This window comes from Augochlora pura, chromosome 1 (assembly GCF_028453695.1).
Source record: "Augochlora pura isolate Apur16 chromosome 1, APUR_v2.2.1, whole genome shotgun sequence".
In the NCBI taxonomy this organism is placed as follows: Eukaryota; Metazoa; Arthropoda; class Insecta; order Hymenoptera; family Halictidae; genus Augochlora; species Augochlora pura.
In genome coordinates this window covers 2,950,948-2,957,360 of record NC_135772.1, presented here as the reverse complement: position 1 = coordinate 2,957,360, position 6,413 = coordinate 2,950,948, and the positions used below count along the sequence as shown (strand labels likewise).

Here is a 6,413-nt window from a genome sequence, read left to right as displayed (position 1 = left end):
TGATTCTGTATTCTGATAAGTTTCTCAGATATGGTTGACTTTCTACCATCAATTTAATATTGATATAATCGTGACAATGTATTGCAATGCTAGTAGAATGACAGAGAACTGCTTCAGTCATAAAAGGACAAAATTTCACTTACACGCATATAGTACAATTATTATTTACTTATTTAGTTTGTTTCGAAATCTACAGACGCATATTTCACTTTCTTAATCTCAAACGCAAGGATACAAAATTTAATCATAGCACAATTGTTTTATATTTTTGGACCCCAAAGTTCCCTTGTTATTTTATTGTACATATATTAAAATTATAAATAGCTTATTAATTTAAGTTCTTTGCTCTCGACTTTTGGCACACTCTGTATAAAGAGGAGTCTAAAGGCACGTTTTCAACTTGTAAATACTACATAATTTTATTTCGTAACAATTTGAGAGGTAATTGAAAATTGCTTAATTATTTCCGATAATCTATATTTATAGGATAAATATTTTATTGAACCAATTCTTCGAATATTCGAGTACTGGTATGGATGATACTTCTGCAAGTAGTCTCAGTCCTGTATTAGGCTGTTGAACACTTGTGTTTAGTTTAGTAAGATCGAAGACACTTTTGCAAAGCTTTATTAGCGGTATCGTTTGCAATAGTATGTTGTATAAATTATTTTTTTTATAAAATAGTGTTCCTCACGATTTTCGAATTTTTGGAATACGAAGATCGTGAGAATGATAGGCTGTAAAATAATATTCTTTTGAACAGAGTTATTTAAAGGCAACATTTGAGAAATATTCTAGAATAACCTAAATAATCGACTGTTCAATTATTTTGTATTACTGAATAGCACCTGTATTCTTTAAAAGCCTATTAATGTAACTGTATATCAGAAGATATTTTTCTTTGGCATTTTTCATTTGTACAGACTGTTTTGTAAATTAGTATGTTCCATGTACAAATTCATAATTCTACGAATAAAATATAGTCCTCGTTATTTCACAGATTATATAATTACGTGTTTCGGTTTTAAGTGTACGCGCGCGTTTTTTGATAAATTTTCTATTCGAATAAATGCAGCTAAGGATTTTACAGCCGAAATTACACGTAGCCAGGAACGCAATGTATGTTTTTTCCATAGCATAATCGTAGTTGAACGCATCTCGTGAATTCTCGATTATTCAAATCACAAGAGCCTATAAACAATTATTACTTTTTTTAATCTCATTGCAATTCTTTAATTTTTATAGACATCGAAAAATAAAAACTCGAATCACGATATTTTATTTCTTTAGAAAATTATTCTCGAATTATAAAAGTTTAACGAAAAAAAAATCAGAAGAACAAATTGACTTTGTTTGAAATCGTTCATTTGAATAATCGAGGTTTAATAGCACACTATTAATTAACTGTTATCATTTTTACGACGTATCTACTTTAAACTAAGTTTTATTGAAATTATTTAAAGCAGTTGAATCAGTTTCGACAAGATTTTATAATCTTACGATCATTTATTCTTGTAAATTAGATTATCGAAAAATTGTCGATTGTGATTCAAGTCTATATAATTTACCCTACGAATTTTGTTGATTTAGTTATAGAACAGTTATTGCATATCACATTGTATGTTAATTTACTTACGAATATCTGATTGAAGTGAGCCAAACTATGTTTGTACATACGTTCTAGATGTTTGTTGTAAAGAAACACGTTTTTAGAATATAAACACTGTGTCTTATATATTATTAATAAGAAATAATTTATACCTACGAAATTGTAAAAAAGCTAGACTCTGTAGAGCAATATCTTCTTGTTAGAATTAATGGTGCTTTTTCTATTTAATTCCATATCGATGTAAAAAAATACAACACATCATTCAGTAAATTAGTTTTTAAAAAAAAAATCGATATTGTAAAATGTATATATCCAACCCATCACCAATGACCCCTCTCATTTTTCCTTAATCAGTTATTAATAAAATAATTTTATAAATAGAATATAGTCGTGCATGATTCGCAAATCGCGTTCATTGTTATCGATATAACTAAGTGAACCTAACATTATTAAAAATATAACGACGATCACACAAATTATTATACCATAACGTTCAATGACTTAAAATAAATCTAGAAAACAGTTCTTGATGTAATCGTCAACATTTTATTAAACCTAGAAAAACATAATAATCGAAAAGCAGTTTTGTTCATTACGTTGAATATATTTCCTAAAAATATTAGAGTTTATTTTATGTAACAATAAAATTACCTGTAATAAAATGTGATTATATACATAGTTTATATACATATGCATATAACAAGTATTTCGATAAATTATAGAATATTTTGCTGTGTTTTATATATACTAGATAAAACTATAAAATATGTTAAGAATAAATCACCTGTAGAATAACGTGAAACCTTTTAATTAATCTCCTGTGTTCTTAGCTGACGTCCAGTGTTCACACATCCATATATAATCCTATTTCTTTTGTTAATTATTCCTAGAACTTCTCTTGAAAAAAAAAGAAAATCATATACATATCATTCATTTATCATATTACATTTACCTGTCTCATTTTATATACATTATGAATAAAATACATTGGACTATTTTCTAATAATATTTAAAAGGATACAATGTAAAAATAATTAGGAAAACATTTAACAGTGGAATGGAAGTTGCAGTATTAACAGGAAAAATAAAAAATATAACATATTCGAATTTATATAGTTCATTTTAATTTTAATGAATACATCGCTGTAATTCTATTTTACACCCTGTTGGTAATGTTGCGATTCGAAAATGGGCTCCAGGAATATGGTATATGAAAATTGTACTAGTGGTCCAATATTCTATACCTTATTTATAGTAGCAATGAAGTATATAGGATATTCGCTTCTTGCTACTAAATTTACGAACTGTCGGTAATGCTGAACGCGACACTAAAATGCTAAAGGCTTTTTACAACCCTTAAAATTTTAAACAAAAAATATAATAAGATGCATTTTGTGTGCATAGATCATAAATCTGTTTGTTAATCGCGCCTGACGTCGATAAATAAATCTTATCCAATGCTTAAATTGATGTAAGCTTTATTTTGCTTAAAGCCTAGGCTGAACACTCTAATTTCCTCTCTGGTAATACAATAATACAATAATGCCAAAAGTGTAAATATAGAAAATAATATGTTTTAAAATACAATTAGGATCAAATTTAATTTACTACTTAAATTGTTATTTGATGCAAATGGTTTTAATGTCCTGATACTAGATACATTTCATTACATTCTAAAATTATTAACTTATAATTTATTAGCTTATAATAAGAATACCATTAACACTGTATTAAATTTCACGTCGCTAAACAACTTCTTTGTATAACGAAGTTTGATTTGTAAACTTAGACCAAATATATACTAAATTTCCTAAACATGCCTGTTTACAACAGTTCAATAGGGTTTCTACTTATGCTTCTGGATAATTATCTAAATCTGTACATTAGATTTTACATGAGTCATATATATTATCATATACATTATATTTCATCAATTATTCATTAATTTGCATTAAGGAATTTATGTGAGAGAAATGAATGTATTCATATAAGAAAAAGCTAACTAAGTAATTTGTTTTTTCAGCTCCTATGTTCTGCAATTCAATCAGTTAAATTATTAATGCTTGAACTATATTTAAACTTCTCTTGTTTCGCTTGAATATATCTTCCTTATGATTGTTAGCTATTCTAGTAAACTCCTTATTATTTCACCTTTACTAAAGTAAATTATAATTTCATATCTTGAAGACACAATAATGTTACACCTTGTTTTCATATTTTCTTTTAATATAATAGTACATTACAAAGAATAATGACTTAAATACTCGATTCCATTAAATCTAAACTTACCCCTAAAAAAGACTTACTTGTTGACCTAAAATCTTCCATGGTTTTATATAGGTTCATCAAAGAAGCTGTCCACAAAGAACCTAAAACGTAATAAGATCTTAGAGTAACTTCATTATCTATTAATATACATGATTGCAAAATAGTTAAAATTAAAATAACTAGAATAGGTAGTTAATAAGAATTAATATCAAAGAAAATGCTTAATAATTCATAGTGTACTACATAAGAGCTAGGAATAACTACATCTGGCCTTCCATACGTGTTGTACGAAAAGGATGACTAATATAAAAGCTGGGATTTCAATGTTAAGAAAAAGAATCATACATGAATGTTAATTACTATTTCATATAGCTCAATTAACACATTGAACTCACAATATATTTACATGGTAGAGTACAAAAGTTTAATTCAAAATATCTTGAAAATATCTCATACGTAGGAACATAAGAAATAGATCGCATTTAAAGATTTATAGACCAACACATGCAAACTTAAGTAAAGTGAACATAAAACACTTACAAAGCGGTAATTATTAGTAGCTTCTCATCCTCGACATCGTCATTCGCCTAGAAATAATTAAATACATGGGATTAAAGAATAACTGTCTTTTTTATCTATATAATTCGCTTCATTACCGCGAATTTACGACGCAAATGCAAATGACTCCATTTTCTTACCTCACATACACACATCGACAAGCGATCCGATCATTCAGAAAAACATTCCATCAATATACGAACGTGCAAATATTTGTTCAAACTGCTCAAAGGTCTCCGACGAATAACAATTTCACCGAACAACTAATTTTCCTTTATTAACAATCGTAAACAAGCAAAATACCAACGAAATTGTGCACAGCATCAAAAGTCACTCCTACCGATTCAAAATCCTCCCATGGAATGCAACGCCACGGACTACGGACGGTCGTGTTCCGCGTTCCTCCCTTCCCACCGCGTTTCCCCCGTCCGCCGTCAGATGTCCCCAGCGTTGGCTTCCATTGCATCGATGCAGTGCTCGCGAGAGTGCAACACGTTCAGTAGGCGAGCGAGTGTCGCGAGTGTGTAGTCTCTCGTTGGTACATTCGCGTCTGGAAAATAATCTTTGTAGGATCAGTCATCAAGCGTAGCGTTATGTAGACGGCGCGGTGAGAGAGAGAGAGAGGTGAACGCGGGTACAGGGACGCTTTCGATTCTGTGGGATCTGTACGGGACGGGGCCAGATATGCGTGAGGTGCCAGTAACGCGTTACCGGGCCAAGTCTTTCGGTGTGTGTCAGTGAAAGAAGAGAAGACCCACGTCGGGAGAGAGAGCGTGAGCGCGCGCGCGCGCTTGCCCGCGGCAAATCGTGCCTGCTTTCGTGTTTTCGACATGGTTGGGATATACCGTTACCCGTGAACAGTTTTTTTTTCTCTTTCTTTCTCTCCCTCCCTCACTCTCTCTAATTTTCTCTCTCTTCCTTTTCTCTCTCTCTCTTTTTTGTCTTTTCCGTATCCCCCCATTTTTCTACGTCTTCTCGTTAACCCCCGTGGCACGGTCGGGGCTCGACGTGTCTACCCTCGATGAAGGCTCGGTCATAGGGGTTGAATCGGCAGGCCCGCGGATTGAATCAATCGCCGCGCGACGGCTACATGGAAAAGTTTCGTCGGGCACGGGGCTACGCGGAACTGGCCAGCGAAACAAGAACGGTCCTGCTGCAAGGTTAGGTAAGTTGTATTGACAGAGAGGCCGAGAGAGCCCGGCCCGATTATTTTCCTCTTCGCACACACACACTGTGTCGGCCCTGCGGACGCGTTCGAGCGGCTCCATTGATTTCCGACTACGCATTTTCCGCACGGTTACTCCAGCCCTATCCGCGGCCGCGTTCCTTGCTGACTAATATCTTTCTCATCTGTACCATGCGTCTCGCTAAACAATAAGTCGTTCGACACCTGCGTATACGCATCTCCACGCGTCTTGGAAATTCTTTTTCGATTTTCTCGTGAGAGCACTGATCGTGTTTTATCGCTGTCGTGTACGCGATATTCCTTTTCTAAAGGTTTCGAAAGCGGTGACTTGAGCGGCATTTACTCTTTCTCTAGCGTTTAAATGGAATGCCACGAGTTTTCCTTACCTGTGTAGGAAAGGGTAGGAATTCCACCGATGTCACTGGCGGCACATTGTCGATCGGGATCGCTGTTTTTCAAACCTCTAGGTAGACGATTGTTACAGGAGGATCTTGACTTTCGCACATTCTACTTTCGCGCGATTCGCACGTTTTAAAAAAATTCTACTTTGCAAGACGTGTCGCGAGGTCGAATGTTCCCTCTGACACCGTGAGTTTAGTAGGTTATATTGTAATTGGATGCGTCTCAGGGGACCTCAGACTTTAGCCATCAGATTACAAAGTTGTTCGAATTCAGAGGTCGAGACTTTGACAATTAAAAATCTAAACGATGCTTCTACGTGTCTAGACAAATTTTTAACTATTATGTAAGATCTTGAGATTGTTTTTTAACTGTTATGGAAGGTGTGTCATG

The 6,413-nt window shown here is 33.3% G+C and overlaps 1 protein-coding gene and 1 long non-coding RNA gene across 2 annotated transcripts in view; one reads left to right on the top strand and one right to left on the bottom strand.

Moving 5' to 3' along the window:
* Window positions 1–2,185: 2,185 nt before the first annotated feature.
* Window positions 2,186–4,790, bottom strand: LOC144478921 (uncharacterized). Its single transcript, XR_013495421.1, has 3 exons — window positions 4,576–4,790; window positions 4,418–4,464; window positions 2,186–3,978 (listed from the first exon to the last, which is right to left on the bottom strand). It is a non-coding gene; the product is annotated as an uncharacterized LOC144478921 (long non-coding RNA).
* A 153-nt stretch (window positions 4,791–4,943) lies between these two features.
* The window catches only part of Fdl (fused lobes), a 42,478-nt gene continuing 41,008 nt past the window's right edge, over window positions 4,944–6,413 (top strand). The window contains exon 1 of the mRNA XM_078191121.1: window positions 4,944–5,600. The gene's annotated coding sequence lies outside the window, so the exon portion shown is untranslated. The remainder of the gene's footprint in view (window positions 5,601–6,413) is intronic.